This window comes from Triturus cristatus, chromosome 6 (genome assembly GCF_964204655.1).
Source record: "Triturus cristatus chromosome 6, aTriCri1.1, whole genome shotgun sequence".
NCBI lineage: Eukaryota > Metazoa > Chordata > Amphibia > Caudata > Salamandridae > Triturus > Triturus cristatus.
In genome coordinates this window covers 942,860,553-942,882,212 of record NC_140589.1, presented here as the reverse complement: position 1 = coordinate 942,882,212, position 21,660 = coordinate 942,860,553, and positions in this window count along the sequence as shown.

The following is a 21,660-nucleotide window of genomic DNA, read 5'->3' as shown; positions in this document are numbered from 1 at the left end:
TGGTACTGCCGTCCGTTGTTTAAGAAGGGCCTGGGTCTCTGCATGCTTCCAGCTCCCATGGAATGTTGCAAACTCAAAGGAGATATTCATGACGTGCTGGACGTGGGCTTCAAAGATGGGGAATGATGTGGTTGAGATGTTGTGTGGGAAGGGGCCTGATGGAGAACCAGAGTGGATGGTGCACATGAGCCAGGTGGTGTATTTGCTGCTGACGGGAGTCCAGAACCTGAGGGGGGTTTGTCCCGCCGATAATAGTGCTGTCTGCCTCTGTGTGCCAAGGCTGTCGTGTATGTCCATGAGCTTGCAGTGGTAGAAAGTTGCAAGGGATTTGACCTGCCTTGCAAGGGTGGGGTGTCTTTTGGATGGAGAGCTGCTGTCAGTCCACTCACAATGCTGATGAGCTCCTTTATGTCGTGTGTGGTGGTGCCTCGGCCCTATCTGAAGGATCTCCACTTGTCCTTGCTGATGATATGGTGATGGCTGTGTGTGGCCTTTTCCAGGGCTGTAAGGTAACTGATGGTTCTTTGTGTTGCAAGGTTTGCACAAGAGTCCGGCTAGATCTGGCTGAGTCCAGTGGGTCTGCCGTGTCCCAGGTGGCTTAACTGTTGTTGTGCTTCACAGAAAAGTCCGTCAATGTGGCTAGATTGTTGGATCAGTTGCTGATCCAGTGTGTGAGGTTGCAGGGTGTGGCGGGGGTGTTGGTTCGAGTGTCCCACACAGCTTGTCTGTGGTGACTTACATCAAGCATCTTTGGGGGATCGGTAGCGGGGTGTGGGGCAGTGTGTTGCTTGTCAGAGACGTGGATGCAAATGTTGATGGACCAATGATGGACGGTGGTGTGGTTCTCCTCCAGCAAGAAGTTACTGGCCCCCAGCCACATGTAGCCTGTGGAGGTGAGGGCGTGCATGCAGATGTACGTGTTGATGTATTTGGGGATTTGTGGATGTAGGCCTGGAGATCTGCAGATGAGAGTTACTCTGAGGGTTGCCAGGGGGTTTGTGCAAAACCGGATTTGTGACTCTGAGGGTGTACTTGTAAATAAATTTCAAGTCATCCGCCGGGATTGTTGGTGCCGTCCCTGCGGGTGATCTTGTATCCATTAAAGATGGCAATGAAGAAGTTGTGCGCTGAGGATGCTTTTATCCATGTTACAGTCATGAAGGTGATGTGTGGGGCTGTTGTGTTGAGGAGGTAACAGAGTCCAATGGCGTGCTGGTGGACGGAGCGGGTGTGGAGTAGGAGGCACATGACCTGGTTGTTCTGACAGGGTCTGGTAGGTGGGGCAGCGCTGTGTAGGCAGTTGGAGTTGCACACTGAGCATGCAACAGTGTTGTTTGTGCGCTTAGGGGTTGCCTGATAGCAGGCGGTTGATTGTCTGGTGGACATTGCTTGGAGGGATGGCTGCAGCATGAGCCTGTTGTGTGACATGGGTCATGCAAGGACCAGAGGGTCATGCACTGTGCACATTGCAGGCGCAGACGGTCCTGCCTTTTGCACGGCGTTGGGGCAACAGTGGCACAGACAAGCTGCTGGCTGCATTAAGAATGGGTGGAGGGGGGAAGGGAGGAACATTTGGGAGGTGTGTGGGTTGCAGAATCAGGGCACTCGGTGGGGCGGTGCCACAGGTGAGGCAGCAGCAGGCGGAAGGGGTGAGAAACTAGGCAAAAAGTAGCACACAGACAAGGAGGTCAGAAAGGCACAGTGCAACAGGTGCATGTAAAGGAAGGAGTTACAGGTTACTCATGGGTCACTCGGAGAAAATGTATGAAGAATCAACAAAAATGACGGCCACAGGATCAGGTAACAAAATGCGGAGCAGCGCACAGGAGACACACCATCAGCAGGCGTTGACGTCCCGTTGTGGGGGGCAACCTGCACAAATACATACACAACCAGGTACTTCATGCACAATAGCGATTATTAGCCATGAAGAAATGCATGCATGTTGCCGAAGTACACATACACTCATATTCTCAATCTTTGACAATTATGCCATAGATGACGCATGCAAACTGGCAAGAGATCGGCAGTGACAGAGATGAGGCACTTTGGATTGTGCTGAACACCTTTATTGCACAAACTCACACAAAGGGAAATGCATCCATATGAACAGACTCACAGGTCATTTGACAGAACATGTGGGACATACGCTGGACCCCCCCTTCACAACACGGATGTTGTAAATCCCAATGAAGTGGCACACAAGTTAAGGGGATGAGCCAAACACATCCTGCTGCACACGGAGAGGTTGCAATTCACCATAGAGCCTGTTGTTGTGATGTCCCACACTATGTCCACCAGTAGCATCCGCAATGTTTCAGAGGCAAGGTTTACGCACATTGATGCCTACATCAGACTCCACACTCCACTACAGATGACTGTCAAGAAGGGTGAATATCATGTCATGGGAGTGATGCTACATGTTACATGCTCCATGGTGAGAGGACATGTATGCATGGTACCACAACATGCACAGAAGCAGTCCCCACACATTCCCAACCCGTACCACCACCAAAAAGCCTTGCTGCTATCCTTACCCAAACTGACATTTCCACATGTCCGTGCATGGCACGCTGATTCAGCACACGTTGCAATCCTCATGAGGAATAGCAGGAGGACAAAGATGACACGAGCAGACAACAGGCGCAAAAACCTGGGAATGACAGACACACAAGAAGTCACCTAAAACAAATCTCGCCGCACACATGGTCAGTTACGAAACATGAACAATATTGGACACATGCAAATTTCAAAGAAAGTCTCTCCGCAAAACAGTGTGGCATGACATCATCACTCGAGTGACACATCAGTATACACATTAAAGTCACTTTGCATTCAGTCAGCTGGACACACACATTGCAACACATGCCACTCAATGCTACAAGCTTGCACACTCATACCCAGTGACTCACCATTATGAAATATCATCCTCCTCCTCCTCATCACTTGCCTCGTGAGTCACATAGGTGCACGCTGATCTTGACATGTCAGTTGTTAGAGTGTCCCTGTCCCTGGCCTCAGGAGACAGGTGCGGGTGTTGATGACTGTGCCATCCCACTGCTGCTGTGCATGACACAGTTGGACTACAGACACACATGTGGCTAGTTTCAAGGTGATGTGTGCCACATAGTGCCCCATCACACATGACATGTGTACACAGGTCATCACACATCAATTGTGCAACTAGATGAGATGACCTGTGCAATATCCCTGGCTGACACACCTGGGGCCTGCACATGAAAGTATGCAATGACAAGTACTTGATGGACATCCTTGTGCGACTCGTAGCCCTCCATTCCTGGCATGTGTACGCCTGTATTACCATTGTAAGCGTGTGAAACGCACTGTACACCTGCAATCATCGTGTGTTTACGCTTCGTTTCACTATTGTACTTGTGCCGTAGGGGTTAGTGTGAATCACACCGTACACCTGCAATCATCGCATGTGTACGCTTCGTTTCACTATTGTACTTGTGCCATAGGGGTACGTGTGAAACGCACCGTACACCCGCAATCATCGCGTGTGTACGCTTCATTTCACTATTGTACTTGTGCTGTAGGTGTACGTGTGAAACGCACCGTACACTCGCAATCATCGCATATGTACGCTTCGTTTCACTATTGTACTTGTGCCGTAGGGGTACATGTGTAACGCACCGTACACCCGCAATCATCGCGTGTGTACGCTTTGTTTCACCATTGTACTTGTGCCGTAGGGGTACATGTGAAACGCACCGTACATCCGCAATCATCGCGTGTGTACGCTTCGTTTCACTATTGTACTTGTGCTGTAGGAGTACGTGTGAAACGCACTGTACCTGTGTGTGGATTTCAAAATTACATAGGGGGCACATAAGGGACAAGTATTAGGCCCTAAATGCATGCTGGTTGTCATGGATACTGAGTTTTCAGTTCAGAGGGGTGGATCCTATCTTGTGAGGAGTTGGGAAAGGGTGGGGTTGAGGCTGTAGGCAGGAAGCTGAAAAATCAAATCTGCACAATTTGTCCTCAAAACTTTTGAAGAAGACATACTGCTCAGACTCACAGTATCTGCTTCCCACGCTGCAATTAATGCTGTTCGCCATTTTAGCAAGCAGACTCCTCGTGAAGATGTGGCACACTGCAGGAGCCTGTGGAAAGGATTTGGTGTTACCTATCTTGAAGCTTCTCTTCCAGTCAAGACAGTGACTGTCTGCGCAGAATGACTCTGCCAAAGTGGAAATTACACTACACACGCAGCCTCCACCATGTAAGAAAGATGGTTTTGGCATATTTGTTTAGATGTAATAAACGTGGCGTGATGCCCGTTAAATTAAATGCCTGTCTTGTTGATTTTTACTAATTACTTCCTTCATGCTATCTGAAGGGTTTTGCGAGAGCGGTTATGTGGACGCGTTTGACAAGCTAGTAAGTTGAACTTGACAAAACAGTACAGTCAGTTATCTCCAGGATATAAGTTGGATAAATAATTGGAAAGCGGAAACAAGCAGATTGATGATAAAATAAATGGCATGCAGCATTACTTGTGGGAAGCGGTGAGGAGTCTGCCTCAGGGTAGAGTTCTCAAACCACTACTGTGTAAAAATGTTTTTTAAACACCATTTAACTGAATAAAGGAAGGCCGTTAAATTTTAGTGGGGGGCCAGGGGAGATGTGGGATTCATGCAGCGGTAAAGCGATCTTCCGTTTTTTTGCACTAGACTAGTCTGCACATTTATTTTTGGGCTTGGATTAACTGGGTTGTTCCAGTTTTGTTTGCAAGGCAGTACTTGCATGAAATTGAAGCAGGAGAAGGGGTGTTTTGGGCTTCGTTTTTATGACCTTGTCGACGTGGTATTGTGTGTTTTGGGAACCAAAATTGCTGGTGTTCCCCCTGGCTGGGAGTGGGTTCTAAGGGTCGGGACTTTGAATAAAGAAATGAATGAATGAGATGACCTATATTTTATTTTTAGGGAAGTGTAACGGTGAACGCCAAGGCTGTACTGTACAAATGTGTGTATGCACGTTTCTTTAGTTAGTGAAAGAAAAACAAATGCAACTTTGCTTTGTTACTGTTACTAAGATTTACCCAAAATATTAATTTGTACTCTTCACAAACTCATTGTCAGCATTTGAGTAAAATATTTCTAATATGCAGTCAGAAAGATACTCGCATTTCCATTATAGTGATTCTTTTACTAGTTTATGTATATCTAATCTGCTAACTTTAGGGCATATCAGCAACAGACAACGATAAATATCGCAAAGCGCACTTAGCGCTTTTATATTTATTGCCGCCTATCGCTGGAATTTATTGCCCGGATAACACGTTATCAACAACGTGTTTCTACAGGGTGATAAATAATCCAGCAAAAGCGGCGTTATGGGGGAATATCGCTGGAAATCCAACGATATTCCCGCAGCGATAGGGGAACTCTTGATGATAGGGAGATGTGGATTCAGCCACTGAATACACCTTGCATGTCAAAGATAGGGTAGTCATGATAAAAGCAGACGTACAATACCGACGATAACAGCGGTTAGCGCTGTTTTTAATATCGCTATGGGTTTCCTGGGCCGTATTGTAAATACGGAGAAGGACAGTTAGCGAACATTTTCCATTAGTTTTTGCAGGGAACGCCTACTTTGCATCTCATTAGAGATGCAAAGCGAGGCGTGAACAAAATTGGAGCTGAATCAAGGAAACACGCGATAGCGTGTCCTTGTAAAAAATGCGATATAATTATCACTGCTTTTCGCCCAAAAACAGACGCTAAAGCGCCGACAATTATATCGCTAGCCCTTGATGATATGCCCCCTAGCTTTTTAGTATTTACCTGTATATTCTTTCCTTTGCAACTTGTTCTAAAATAAGTCACTACGAGTCTCTTTTGCAGTAGTGTCTATCTCGGGAGCTAAATTAAATACTGCAAACCAAAACACTCATGTGTGTGCAAACATTATTTTGGACGAAATCCACTGCAAGATTTTCCTTGCTTTCAGTGTTATGTAATGTAAGAAAAATCTTGCCTTGGATTTGGGCTAAAATAATGTTTGCACACACAACCAATTACCGCCACTTTAATCACTATAATCCCTCTGTGGCAGGATGGACTTGGCGGGCGTGACTGTCTGCACAGCATGACTCTGTGCCAAAGTGTGAACTACACTACACACATCAAAGTATCGCTCGTCCATGACCGCCTCAAGCACTGCTGGCCTCCAGTGCTGCTCCCTGCTGGGAGATGAGATCCCACCAAAACTGAGGCATGTTCGCCCAGACAGGCTGTTGGTCAGACCTGAAGGCGCCTTTGAGTTTCACGACCTGTCACCTTTACGTACTTATCTATCCAGCGCGGACATTGGTAGCATATACATGCCTGCGCGAGACAGGTTCCTGGACGCCAGGATCCTGTCTGATGCAGGCAGGTATATGCTACTAAATGTCCGCCCTGGATACAGAAAAGGAAATAAAGGTGATAGGTCGTGGACAGAGTGTCAGCTTTAGCGCTAATGGCGCGTGGGGTGACATTGTTTGTTGGTGCCTTTCCCTCCTCCTCCTCCTCCTCCTCCAGAAAACTGCTCTCCACAGATACCCCCAGTACCACACTCCAACAGTGCCCCTCAGGAGAGCCCTTCTCTCTTGTGCAAAAATTATGCTCAGCCAAATAGGCTGCATGCGTCGTACCTGAAATATTAAATATGTATCAGCTCGAGTTCACTGGACTATGCACTCGGGTGTCTACTAACCATTAATCACCGCTGTTTTACCAGACTCTGAGTCCCTGAGTTCAGTTAGAGGTAACAATGTGTGGATTATGCTGTAAGTAAAGAAATGTTTGACCATGTTTGTGGACCAGTTAAGCAACTAGTGTTGAAGGGACACATTAATGCAGTATAATCCCAACCCCAGCATCACTGCCGTTTCAATATGTGCTATGTGGTATTTTCACACAGCACATGTGTGCTGTGTGAAAATATCACACCTCAAGGATGACATCACTCTGTAGAAAAAGGGCAAGCAAAACACATGAAGAACAACAGATCAGGATTAATATAGTGGTATCTGACAATATCATGGTAGCTATGTTAGGCCTGTAACTTTTAAACTGCAAGCAACAAAAGGCTCTTTTTGACAAAAGCAGTAACTGACCCATTGAACTATCTACATTCAATTCACTTTGTGATCTGCATGGTACACATTCTTTACCGCAGGCATATTAACCCTCTGCGCATTACCATTGCCTTGGGCCCAGAATGCTGCTAGTTTGTGACCTATTTAGTTGTTTGTTAAATAAAAAATCTATGAGGTACTCAGCATTGTTTTCTCAAAGTCTGTTATGAAGCTCTGTGGTTATACTGAATAAGCAGATACCTAAGTTAATATATGACATCTCTTTATTAATGTTATAACTGCACTCTCACAATTGCTTTCTTAACCTAGCTTTTTCGAATTTGCTTGAAAATGCACCGTTTGACAACTCTTTATTAAAAAAATTCTCGGGGGAGAGCCTCCCAACCCTCCTTACATTGTTCAGCCTCGCTCGCTACGCTTGCTTGCCATGCACCATCACAAATTTTACGCATCACCACTTTCAAATGTCACCAGCTGCCACTGATTACAGACAAGAAAGTCTTATAACTTATTTTCTGTACAATTTAGGATAAATTCAACAATGGCATATTATTTGGTTTCTCAATGCCATTTTCTAGCAATATTTTTGCGTTCCTAACATATTGCAATGTTATCCTATGTGGCTAGGCATCTGCAATGTGGAAAATTAAATGTGCAATTTCTCCATCACCAGAGCATATAAAACATATTTCATAAGGGCCCTGCTTATAGTTGCATGATCCCCCACCCCTGGGACATCTGCAAGAGACACTGGGGGTCCTGAATATACAGCAATAGTGTAGATCCTCACTTCACAGTACTCACAGCAACAAAGCCGATTTTAAAAGGCACATTACTACAATGTAGGAAGTGAAGTGAGCACTGTCTCTATCCCCAGGGAAAATAAAACATCTTTTATGAGGACTCTGCTTATAATTAGGCCTGGGCTAAAATTTCGTACCGTTCGCGGAAATTGCGATAATTTGACATTTTCGCGTTCCGCGGAGAGCGCGAAAATGTCAAAATTTCCGCTTTCCGCAGCTTGGCGATAATTTGTTTCTTGCTCGTGCTGTGAAATAATACATTCTCGCGCGCGCGCGATCGCCTTACCTGAATCCCTGCGTTCGCCGACAAGTTTTCTTGATCCGGTCGCGTTCTCCATGAGATGTTGTATTGTTTTTAGCCATTTGCGCTGTCTCGCGACAGTTCGCGCCCGCAGTGACGTCATGCGTCGCGCGATCACGTCTTTCTTCTCGCGATCATGCACCGCGAGACAACTCAAAACAAGATGGCCGCGCCCGCGAGCAACCAGATGGGTAAGTTGGCGACCCGCAACCATGCAGAAAATCTCGCGAACATGCGGGAAAAAAACTTCTGCATCTTCGCGATATTTCCGCTTGTTTGCGATAATTTTAAACATTTTCGCGATAATTTGCGAAAGTGGATTTCGCAAATTCCGCCTATCCCTACTTATAATTACATAACTGCCCCACACTGGGACCACTATGGTGGACACCTGGGTATGCCTAATATGTAACAATAGTGTAGATGATCCCTTTTTAAGTGCCCCTACCACCAAAGTCAGGTTTGTAGTTAGTTTACTTTTTAAAAGCAGTGCTGCAACACAGGGCTGCTTTTAAAATGACCTCAGACGCTCAGCAGTGCACACATGCAAGTGCAGAAAGGGCTGCTAGCCTCTAAACTGCCTTGCCCTATTTTCTACTAGGGACTATTAGGGTAGGTCATGCCAATTGTAAGTGTACCCTAATGCATAATATTCACTAATGCACGTGTGTGTTTTAAACATAGCACTGGCCCTGGGCCTGGTTATACAGAGACCAGGGACAGTCAGAGTCAATTACCACCAGTAGCAGTCAGAAAAAAATGGGCACACAGGGCACACAGAATGACTTTGCAACACTTTTAAACTTTAGTATGGATGAAATATGATAAAAGATAATACAGTGCTTGAAGAACACAACAGGTATGCCTAATTTAGGGTTACCCATAAATGTATGTGATCAACTTTCATTATCGAATGCTGTTTGCAGAATCTAGGATGAGTTTTTCCAACAGAGAACAACCCCATCACCACATTACTTGTTCCTGCTCTCAACTCGCATGAAGTAGTCTGGAGGGAATGCACTTCGTGAAGCCATTGGAAAGTTCACCTACCTACCTCTTTGAAACCAGGGCTCCCTGAGGATGACAGCTTGAACCCAGCCTGATTGACTAAACCTTTAAAATTGAAGAGTACACTCAACTGTGATTGAATAATGACCTTCTTCCAGGTGTCCAGCTTTGCAAATAATGGCCTTATTTAGAATTTGGTGGCCAGGGCCCTCTGTCATAGAGTTGGCGTCTGTCCCACACACTGCATAACTCTGCATTATACTCCATGACACTTATATATGACAAACGGGACATCGGCCATGGGTGTGATGGCGTCTCTGCCCACTAAACTCTATTTAAGGCCCAAAATCTAGAGCTAGCATGTCACTCTGTGAATATGTAATTGACTTGGTCTTGCTTAAGCCACTTGTTGCTGACCTGTAACTAGAGTATGAAGCTGACAAGCACGACATGCACTCTTACTTCTTATTAGAAGTAATTAGAAACCCTTTCTTACCTGCCCTGCTACTGTTGAAGTTCACCAGCCAGGAATCTCTCGGCAAGCACCAGAAGTCCTACATTACTGAAGAGAACGAGAGCTCTTTTCAGCAAGTGCTGTCAGCTTCCCCACTATTATGTAACTACTAACTGTATTTATGTCATTTTGTCAAAGAGATTGCTAACTCCTGTGGTATTACCGTTGGCATTAATGTATACTTGTACATCACCACACTGCCTACAGTTTTGGTCTTAGGTCTTACACACCGACAACATGAGCTGCAACAGTGCTTGATTTGAGCCGGTGGTTCCCGATTCTCGGCACCGGCACTTAATTGCCAGCACCCGCACTTAATTGCCGGAACCTGCACTTATGACAGCTGCCACATGGTGGTGCTGTTTGTGTAATTTGAAGATGAGCAGAAACACTGTTGTTTTTTAATGCAGTATACATTAAAAACAACTAATACCTTCCACTCAAGCCATTCTAAAAGCTTTAACAGCCTCAGTCTGAATTGCCAAACTTGTAGCAGTGCTATGATTAGTAGCTGTGTAAGTACAGTGGCTATGTGTCGTACAAACTGTAATGGCCTCCTGACGAGGGCCACGGTACCTATTTTTTTTTACAGATTAAGCACTGGAGCTGCATATATACACACATATATGCACTCACGCAAATACACATGCACAATGCTCCACGTGCAAATACCTACACACATACTCATATTTTACACATGCACACGCAACAAACACGTGCACATACACAAATCACACAGTCAACTAAACACGCAATTTTATGGAATACAGAGACAAACACGCTTACTCCGGACACACAGTTGTGTCTTGCATATAGTAATGGCACAGGTGAAAGGATTGGTAAATCGAGCAGGTGGGCAAGGTTGCTGGTATTATGACTCGTTTTTTTAAAGTTAATATAATGTATCATATTTCTTTTCAGAATGTAATACTTTGACAATTTTTGATTCACTCAGAAAACCAGCTAACAAAACTTCTCTTAAATATGTAGGAAAAATATGTAAAGCCTGGGCTGAATGTTATTGCTGCAATTTCACCAGCAGTGTGTGTTCTTTCCATTTCAGATTCTATCCAGCAGGAACATTATTATGGGTGTCTGCAGATGTCAGACTCAGTAAATGACTATTGTCCTGTCAGAGGAATAATGGCCCCGGAGATATTTTGCTTCCCCTGAATGTTATGCTTACTGGAACAACAGAGACGTCAGGTACATTCTAATTTACTCTAATAAAATGTGTTAAATTAAAAAAAATGAATTATGGGAAAGGAAAGATAAACCTCCCTCTTCCCTGCTGTAGCTGTAATTCTGTGCCTGGAAAATAAAGCCCCCATGAAACACTGTAATGTGAAAGCATACCAATTACTTGGGAAAATGAAATGATGCCGACGCCAGGGACTGCAGTTTATCTCCCTGGGGAGAACAGGCATGCGCATGAATACAAATCCGCCACACAGAGCTGACAAGCTACAGTAAGGAGATATAACACATTGACTAAAAAGCATCAAATATGTCACAAAAATGCCGAAGAAGAAATCTAAATGTAACGAGTTCACATCTCCGTAACCAATAGAATTTTGAGCAAATGGTAACACAGAAACACCGCATGAACGGACACGCTAACGGCTTTAGTCAATGTGCCGCCTAGTCTGTCGAACCGATAATTCGTTTTTGACAAAAGAGTAAACAAGAAAATAACTACGGGATACATAGCGTTAACGAATGTTTCTCTAATCAACTAATGCAATATTCGACTTAGGTTTGCGCAAAAGAGAATAAACAACATTATTCAGGTAGATTTCTGTATTTTGCTATCGTTCCTACACCATAGATCTCTCCTATTCCACTTTTCGGGTAACAAATCGCTTACTGGTTTTAATGGAAACGACTTCCTACCTGTCCACATAAAAAATCACATATTAGCCGGTTGAATGCATTCTTTTTTCCCTCGCCCACGAGGTTTTGTGAAAATCCCAAATGCTGCTATTCATCAAACAGGAAGATTGTCCCCATATTATCAGTTTAGAAAGAAAAATATTCCGCAAAACAGAGCAGATGAAACAATCAGAAAAAAGATTTTCACCCCAAAATATTAGTCCTATTTACGAGGGGTTTTGCGTCGTTCTTGAACTACGCAACATGGTGCAAGTGCGATGCAAACCTTAGGTCAGATTTATGATGCCACGCAAGGTCACTTTGCGTGGCCCTGAGTAGCTTCTTAAATGTGGAGTAAGGCAACGCAGCACAAATCGCTGTGTTGCTCTAGTCTGCCCTTGGAAGGCATTCCATGGGTGTTGCGTGGGACGCCACTCCTTTGGTTTTTGATGCATGCCCAGATTAACCAGAACTTGTAAACCTGGGAATGCGCCAAAAACATACGCCTTCCCAGGAGAGGCGTAAAGAGAAGAAATATCTTTATTTCTCCTCTTTACTTCTTCTTTCTATTTGGGGTGTTGCGTGGGAGGCCACTCCTATGGTTTTTGACGCATGCCTAGATTAACCAGAACTTGTAAACCTGGAAATGCGCCAAAAACATACGCCTTCCCAGGAGAGGCATAAAGAGAGGAAATATCTTTATTTCTCCTCTTCCTCTTTCTAATTGTGCTACATTCTGCAGCACACATAGACGAATATGTCTCTCAGGATTGTTTTTGTGCAGGAAGGTGCCTCTTCCTGCACAAAAACAATCCTGCATGCAACCATTGTGAGAGGGTGCCTGCATGGGCGCTAGGCTTCCAAAAGAGTGCCAGCGCAGAGGAAAAGGCAGGAATGTGCCATATTGCCTTAAATACGGTTCATTCCTGCCCTTTACCTGTCATGCAGTGCAGTACAGAAAGGTGACTTCAAAGCTGCACTGCACGATAATTTAATAAATAGGCCCCTAAGGGCCTCATTTATGGGAAAGTCACGCATTTGGGACCTATTTGAACCGGCACAGTGTTGCATATAGTGGAATATTGTGTGCTAATCCAAAAGCTGGTTCTGCATGTTATTCCCGATTTTGCAATGTGAAACTCTTATTCGGGTGCAAAAACTGCTCAGTGTAATACCATGACCATGATGTAAAGCTATTTTTATCAGAGTTGCTTTTACATCTGCTGCTGAGAATGAGGCCTTCAGTGCATTGCTGGTGTGTTGAAACGAAAAGGTCGTGGTCCACAAAGAGTACATTACAACAAGGGCATTAGTCGGGGGTACACCCGGGCGGACGGCATCCACCCACTATTTTCATAGGGTGTCCACCGTTCACTCTGCCAAGAATTTGGGCCCCACTGAATAATGTGCTGAACTCGTCCTGGTGTAATTTTCAAACACCGGGACACTTTCAGCAGCGTCTGCATGTTTGTCTGCTTTCCATCAGCAACAAGCAACAACCTGCAGGCGGGGACGGGGCTTACTTATTTAAGACTCATGATGGGCCCATACCAAAAGCCCAATTTGAGGGGTCATCAGGCCTCCTTTTGTTCAGTCTCTTGGCTGGGAGCAGTCAGGAGCCTCACACATGATGCAAATCAAGTGGAGGGAAAACAAAGGCTCACACCTTGTTAGCACTTCTCACATATAAGAGAGTCAGCTTTTCACTTTGTTTAGTCTCTTTTTAGGAGATATGCATGCACTGTAAGAATATCAGATGTGTTGGTCTTTCCCATTATTTACACAAATCAAATTTAATCAATCAATCAATCAATCAATGAATTTGTAAAGTGCGCTACTCACCCGTAGGGTCTCAAGGAGCTGGGGGGAGGGGGATCCGCAACTGCTCGAAGAACCAGGTCTTGAGCTGTTTCCTGAAGGAGAGATGGTTCTGGGTCAGTCGTAGGTGGGTGGGGAGGGAGTTCCATGTCTTGGCCGCCAGGTAGGAGAAGGATCTTCCTCCGGCGGTGGTCTTGCGGATGCGCGGGACGGTGGCGAGGGCGAGGCTGGCAGAGCGGAGGTGGCGGGTGGGTGTGTAGAATGTGAGGCGGTTGTTGAGGGATGTGGGTCCCATGTCGTGGAGAGCCTTGTGTGCGTGGGTGAGGAGTCTGAACGTGATCCTCTTGCTGATGGGGAGCCAGTGCAGGTCTCTCAGCTGGGGAGAGATGTGGCTGAAGCGGGGGGTGTCTAGGATAAGTTGTGCAGAGGCGTTCTGTATGCACTGGAGTCTTTTCTGTAGTTTGGCTGTGGTTCCAGCGTAGAGGCTGTTTCCGTAGTCCAGTCGGCTGATGACGAGGGCCTGGGTGACCGTCTTCCTGGTGTCGGTGGGGATCCACCGGAAGATCTTTCGGAGCATGCGCAGGGTGTTGAAGCAGGATGACGAGACGGTGTTGACTTGCTTGGTCATCGTGAGGGAGGAGTCCAGGATGAAGCCCAGGTTGCGAGCATGGTCCGTTGGCTTTGGAGCGGAGCCTTGGGCAGGGGGCCACCAGGAGTCGTCCCAGGCGGAGGGGGATGTTCCCAGAATGAGGACTTCCGTCTTATCTGAGTTCAGTTTCAGCTGGCTGAGCTTCATCCATTCCGCGACGTCTTTCATTCCATCCTGGAGGTTGGCTCTGGCTGTGGCGGGGTCGTTGGTGAGGGAGAGGATCAGCTGGGTGTCGTCGGCGTAGGAGATGATGTTGAGGTTGTGTTGGCGTGCGATGGCTGCGAGGGGGCTCCGGTAGACGTTGAAGAGGGTGGGGCTGAGCGAGGATCCTTGCGGGACGCCGCAGATGACTTCGGTGGCCACAGACTGGAACGGGGGAAGGCGGACTCTCTGGGTTCTGCCGGCGAGGAACGAGATAATCCATTCCAAGGCCTTTCCTTGGATTCCGATGTTGCTGAGGCGCTGTATCAGGGTGCGGTGGCATACGGTGTCGAAGGCTGCCGAGAGGTCCAGGAGGATGAGGGCAGCTGTTTCCCCGTTGTCGAGCAGGGACCTGATGTCGTCGGTGGCTGCGATGAGGGCGGTCTCGGTGCTGTGGTTTGCTCGGAAGCCGGACTGCGAGGGGTCGAGGGATCCATTGGTCTCGAGGAAGTCGGAGAGTTGTTTGTTGACGATCTTCTCGATGACTTTGGCCGGAAAGGGGAGGAACGAGATGGGGCGGAAGTTCTTGAGGTCCGTGGGGTCTGCGGTGGGTTTCTTCAGGAGGGCGCTGAGCTCGGCGTGTTTCCAGCTCTCTGAGAAGGTGGCGGATGCGAAGGAGCTGTTGATGATGTTCCGGAGTTGGGGTGCGATTATGGAGTCGGCTTTGTTGAAGATGTGGTGTGGGCAGGGGTCGGTTGGGGAGCCGGAGTGGATGGTGTTCATCGTGTGGGTGGTATCTTCGGTGCTGACCGTCGTCCAGGTGCGGAGGGTGGTGGTGGGGGGCGCCGGATCGGTGGTAGGGTGCGCGGTCTGTGCGCCGAAACTGTTGTGTATGTCGGCAATCTTGCGGTGAAAGAACAAGGCAAGTGAGTCGCAGAGGTCCTGCGAGGGTGTGATGTCGTTGTTGCAGGCGCTGGGGCTGGAGAGCTCTTTGACGATGCTGAAGAGTTCCTTGCTTTTGTGGGAGTTGTTGTCCAGTCGTTCTTTGAATGTGGTCCTTTTGGTGGTGCGGATCAGTTGGTGGTGTTTGCGGGTGGCGTTCTTGAGGGCAGTCATGTTTTCTGTAGTCTGGTCGTGGCGCCAGGCTTTCTCGAGGGTACGGCAGGTTTTCTTGGAGTTTTTGAGGTCGTTGGTGAACCAGGAGGCTTTCTTGCTGCCGTGTCTGCTGGGGGGGTTCTTCAGTGGTGCGAGATTACACTTATATAGAGCTTACTTCCCCTGAGGAGGCGTTAAAAATAATTGAAGTACCACTATTGTTTCTTGCATAGCCCTACTCTTTCCAATGCAGAGTGTCAGAGCACTTTACATCAACATATGCATATTACATGTACAATAAATTATATAAGTTTGTAAAGGAATGTACAGGATGTGTTACATAAAACTGGGGGATTGCAAGGTGTAGAAGTCACATATCATCTTACATAGCTCACTGTGCTATTGCCCTCGCAATGGGCTCAAACGTACACATCATGGACCTACTAAAACATATATGCGAGGGCTTTAGATCTGATGTCTCTTCTTGTGATGCCACTTCCTGTAAAATCGTGGCTTGTGATGCCACTTTCTATTATGTCAATTCTTGTGATGCCATGTGTGATGTTGTGTACCGTATGTGGTGCACTGTGATGTCACTTGCATACGGCCAAACTAGGTTTAGTCCCCCCACTTCTTTTTTCAGAACTTGTGCCCTGATTACAAAGAATAATGATTGTCATAAGCATGCAAAATGTTAATAAATTTACCGCATAAAGCCATATTGTATGGAAGAACAAGTCTATCTTTAGGAGAAATAGTCCATTTAAAATTACTTTGTAAAGGTTCACCTGGATAACTTAATGTGCAGATCTATATAATGAATTTTATTAGCAGTGTGTGCGAACAATTTGATTAGTTCAATAATACATCCATATGAGGTTTTAATCTCCAGCGGTTCAGCTTTACCAGCTGTTAATTGAGTTCAAAAGCTCAGAAACATTTAAAAAATACAAAATGAACACATTCTTATGAAGCGAGAAAGAAGATAGTGCATGTTTACTTGCACTAAAACTTTGACTCAATCCCCGAAATCGATGGCCTATTATGCAAGTCCTAACAGGTCTTTGGGGAAAAGCGATAGGCCACACTGACCAATAAAAATATCCCATCCAATGAGCAAAGCAAGCTTTCTAGCAGGGGTTCTGTTGACTTGCTCCCCAAGCAGTGAGGAGAAGATAGGAAAGTGAATGCAAGAGAAAGGTGCAAACAGAACAAGTCAAAAGTTAGAATCAGACTCCTGGAGTTGGAGAAGCCATACTAAAATCGTTCCCTTTCTTCCACTCATCAATGTAACCCACACATTTATGCATCCACCTTCCCATACAATGAAATCAAACTTGTCATCCACCCATCCATTTATCATTCAGTGTTCATCTGGCAGCTCGCTGCCTGTTCATTAAAATCATGCATTTATCAATTCATCAATCCCTTCAACCTTTCATCCATAAAACTCACTCATACTTCCTTCCATTCACCCATCTTTCCATGTATCCCCCATACATTAATCTATCAACCCAATTAATCAAATTATTAATCCTGAAAAACAATGAAGGGTAAAGCTGGGGTTGAGGAGATGTTGGGTTGTATGTACATAGCATGGCTCTCTGCGCCTCTCGTAGCCTTAGGGAACTTCCACCACCGTAGGGTTTCAGAACGGGAGGTGTGGGAGAGAAACTGTTAGTCCTGTGGTTGGACGGTCCTGCTGTTTGTTGCTCCTGTCTTGTTGGCAATAAATATACATAAGAGACTTACCTGCTGGCTTCTTTTCACTGGCGACAAGTATCCTGTTGCCATCATGACGTCCACGCGTGCAGATCCTGCAGCATCTTCTATGTGAGTCTGCCTTTAGCCGATGACCCGGAGCAGGGAACCTGATTGAAGTCGTCGGAGCAGTGAACTTATGGAAATTGTCCTGCTGGCACATGCTTGAATCCACGCCTTATTTAGAGGTACTGTGTTGTTTTTGTGGGAGGCCCCGCATCCCGCTGTCACTGCAGGCCCCGGCACGTGCTTCCTGGACTTTGCCTGACCTTCCTCTTCAACCATTGGTTACACGTGCGTTGGCCACGCACGTCAGGCATGTCTGCGGCAGCCACTTTGAGCCTCGCATTCTCCAGTCCTAGACAACGCTTACGCACACACATTGCCATTTGTTACCTGATTTTGTGTACTTCAACGTATCGTACCTTAATGCACGCAATAACAGTAGACATATTGTGTTCCGCCTAGTTTTACTTGTCTTTGGCTTCACCATTTCGTGCACATTTTCGCAAACAACGTCAGCACTCGCCATATTGTGTTTATGCATGACCTTGCATCAAATTGTGAGGTGTGTTTGTCATTTTCCTCACTACATCGATATCATCATTTTTTGATCACAATACAACGGTGACACACACACCTTTTCTACAGTGTCATTTCCTTACTTCGGTGATACACTCACCGTGTGTGACTTTTACACTATTTCTTCTCTCATGCTCTCATTTGGTCATCTCCTTCAGACATGCAACAATCTTTATTACCTCAACCTGCGTTCACACCCAATCCTGCTTCTCCTGAATCTGATTGGGAAAAATGGAAAGAAAGCTTTGAAGCATACTTAGATGCCTTTGATGGTGACTCCTTTACGCACAAAAAGAAGTTCGCAATTTTAAGGTCGCACTATCCTTAAACATATTCTGAAAGTTTTAGTTTTGTTCATTGAAGGTGAAGGTGACGGTGTTGAAGACGAATATGCCACAGCCATTAAATCTCTTGACACTAGGTTCAAAACATGTAAGAATGTCACATTAGAAAGGCACAAATTCTACAAAAGAGCACAATTACCTATAAAGTCTGCATCTAGTTATGTAGGTGCTTTACGCATTCTAGCAGTTTCACGCGAATATAATGCATTTGAGGAAGAAATGATTAGGGATCAGCTCATAGAGAAAACCAATAATAAAAAAGGCCCTTTTGTCTAAACCTGAGTTGACTCTACACAAGGCGTTGGAGATAGCCACAAGGATTGAGAGCACTACTTCTTATCTGGAACAAATGTCGATTTCCAGCACTAGTTCTCCAACACAAAATGTTTTAACCGTCAAAATCAAATACAAAACCTCAAAGGAGAAGCCACACCAAGAAAGAACTTCAGGATATGTGAGAACTGGCACCAGACCTAATAATAAACGTTGGGAATGTTACCATTGCAGCAACAGTTCTCTCCTTGGGAATGTCAGATTCTGCCCTTCTTTAGACAAAACCTGTGCCAAATGTTTTTAAAAAGGACATTTTTCCAAAGTTTGTAAGTCAAGGGGAAGACCATCTGTTAATCCCGATTCTTCATCCAAGAAAGTCCTCAACGTTGATGGCTAAGGGGAGAGTCGTCTTCAAGTGAAGAGGACCACATTTGCTTAATAACAGAGTCTCAGTGCACTGATGTTGTCTCTGCTATTTCGCAAGAAATAAGGCGACCCTTATGTACCCTGGCTGTCAACGGAAAGGATGTTAAGATGTTGGCTGACTCAGGATCCCCTTTCACACTTATAAGTGACAAAATATGGGAAGTTTTGTTTCAGTCTCAAGCTTTTGTTTTAAAGCATTCGTTAGTTCAGCCAGTTGGTTATGGTGGTAAAACCATGTGAAATGTAAATGTTGTAGACTTGTAAAGCACACAGCTACCCCAGCAACGGGGCATCCCGGCACTGTAGACCGCTGGGGTACCCGTCCTGGCTATCCCTGTGAGATGGTCCCTTTCTGAGTATCTCCAAGGTGAAACCAGGCATCTCCGGCATCTGTTGTAGAGATGAGGCAAGCTTAATGCCCAGAGTTGCCGAGTGTGTTCCTGGTTAGAGTAGGTACCGAGGCGAGAATTATCGAGTCCGTTTTGACCCTGGTCCACGACCCTGCCGCGTCGGGAATTGAACCCTGGTCCCTGGACGATTCTCTGCTTATGGGTCTGCCGCCTCTAACTAGTGAGCCACACCTCTCCACATCAAAGTGTTAGGTGAATTTCATGCCAATTTATGTTTAAAAGGCAGCAGTGCTCAAGGTGTTGTGTATGTAGCTAAGGATGATACCTGTTTGTTGGGGTGGCATGACCAAGGTAACCTGGGAATTGTTTTGGATCCCAATGATCCTCACCAACTTATATTGAAGAAGGATTTGGTTTGTGTACAAACCATCAAGTAGGAAGTAGGAGTCTGTATACCCAAATTTTTTAATGACAAGTTAGGTCTATTTAAAGGATTTAAACATAAGATCAAAATGCTTGATAGTGCCAAACCAGTGGTGCACAAAGTTTGCAGTGTACCCCTGGCTTTGTACGATGCACTAAAAAAAGAATTAGATAAACTATGTTCTAGTGATGTCATAGAACACATTGAATCATTCGATTGGGTTTCCCCCATTGTTTTAGCCAGGAAAGCCAATGGGGCGTTGCGCATGTGTGTTGATCTTTGCGATTTGAATCGCCACATCTGGGTTGATAAAAACACCCATTGCCCAACATCACTGAGATGACAATTACTCTGAAGGATGGTAAGTGGTTTAGCTTATTCAACATGACATCCGCTTATCATCAAATGTATTTGCACCCCGATTCCAGGTTTGTTCCAATATAAACGCATGCCTTTCGGATTTATTTCTGTTTCCGGGGTCTTTCAAGGGATTGTGAAGAGCATGTTTAAAGGCATTCTTTTGGTGATGGCGTTCTAAGGTGATATGTTGGTGTATGGTTCCGATCGGGATCAACACAATGAAAGATTGCATACTGTCTTTTCTATTTAACAGGAAAAAGGTGTCACCCTGAGCCTTGAAAAATGTAAATTGAATGTGACCTCGACGGATTATTTAGGATGCAGAATATCTGCTTAGGGTGCTGAGCCTAAAGCCAGTTTGGTTAAGGCAAAAGAGGATTTTTGTGCACCTGGTGACAAAGACCAGTTAAGATCCTTCATGGGACTCATTGAGTTTCATGCTAGATTTGTGCGTAATTGTTCTACCAAAACCTTTCTTATGAAGAACCTTCTAAAAAAGAATGTCATTTTCAAGTGGAGTACTGAGTATGCTGAAGAATTGCAATTGACCAAAAAAGAAATTGCACATGCCATTCCTCTCAAACCTTTTGACATCAATGACTACACTATAATCATGACTGATGCCAGTCAGAAAGGCCTTGGCGCTGTACTCATGCAACATAGGAATGGCAGGGATGAGGTGGTAGCTTTTGCTTCCAGAGGTCTCAGGGCTGCCGAAGCTACGTACTCAGTGATACAGCGCTGGCTTGCTGGTGAGGCATTGTCCATTTTAAACAGCATCTATGGGGCTCCAAGTTTACTGTAAGAGTGGACCACAAACCTTTGGTCCAGTTATTTACCACCAAGGGGGAGACAAAGCAACTCCTTGGATTGCCAAATGGCAATATAGACTTTTAGAGCATAACTTCAATGTTGAGTATATTCCTGGAATAAGAAGCATCTTAGCAGATTGTTTGTCCAGGTTGCCCAGTGGTACGGATGATGTGGTTGATTATGAAGATAAGAATTTTGAAACTGAGATTTTTTGTTACGCCATGTCTCATTCAGTTGGGGCTATTTTGGAGAGTGAATGGAGAGATGTGTATAATACTGAATTAGACATTAAAAAGCTTATGGATGTAGTTCACTCAGGTTGGACCAGAGAATTTTCAGAGGATGATGTCATCAGTAAATTCAAGCACGTCTTTGATGAACTCTCCGTTGTCAATGGTCTCCTGTATCGTTCTTCCTTACTTGTAGTTCCCATGAGCATGAGAGACAAAGGCCCAGATGTAGAAAGCCAATTTGCGATCGCAAACGCTGAAATTCGTAGAATTTCAGCATTTGCGAATCTCAAATTAGCAGTGTGCAATGTAGCACACAAAAACCCCCTCGCAAAATAAGGAATCTCAAAATTTGAGATTTCCTATTTTGTGATTGCATTTAAGGAATCGCAAATTGCGATTGATTAAATGCAATGTAAGAAGCACAAAAGAAAGTGCGATTTGGCGTTAAGTAATCGCAAATAACCACTAACTTCAAGTTTTTTAAAAGTGCTATGTGGCACACATTCATGCCCTTAGGGAATGTATGTGTGCCACATGTGCACACATGCACATTTCAGGGGTGCAACAGGGTGTCCCTCTGGAACCCTTGCACCCTTGAAATTACACACCCAATTTGTGAGTACCTATTGGGTACTCGCAAATTGCGTGCGCAATTCCTATTCATTCCAATGGGCCTCTTGGCGCATAGGAATGAATGGGAAGGTATTCCTTGATTGCGAATCGCAATTTGCAATTCACAATTAAGGAATATTAAAGAATCGCAAAAAAAATTGTGATTC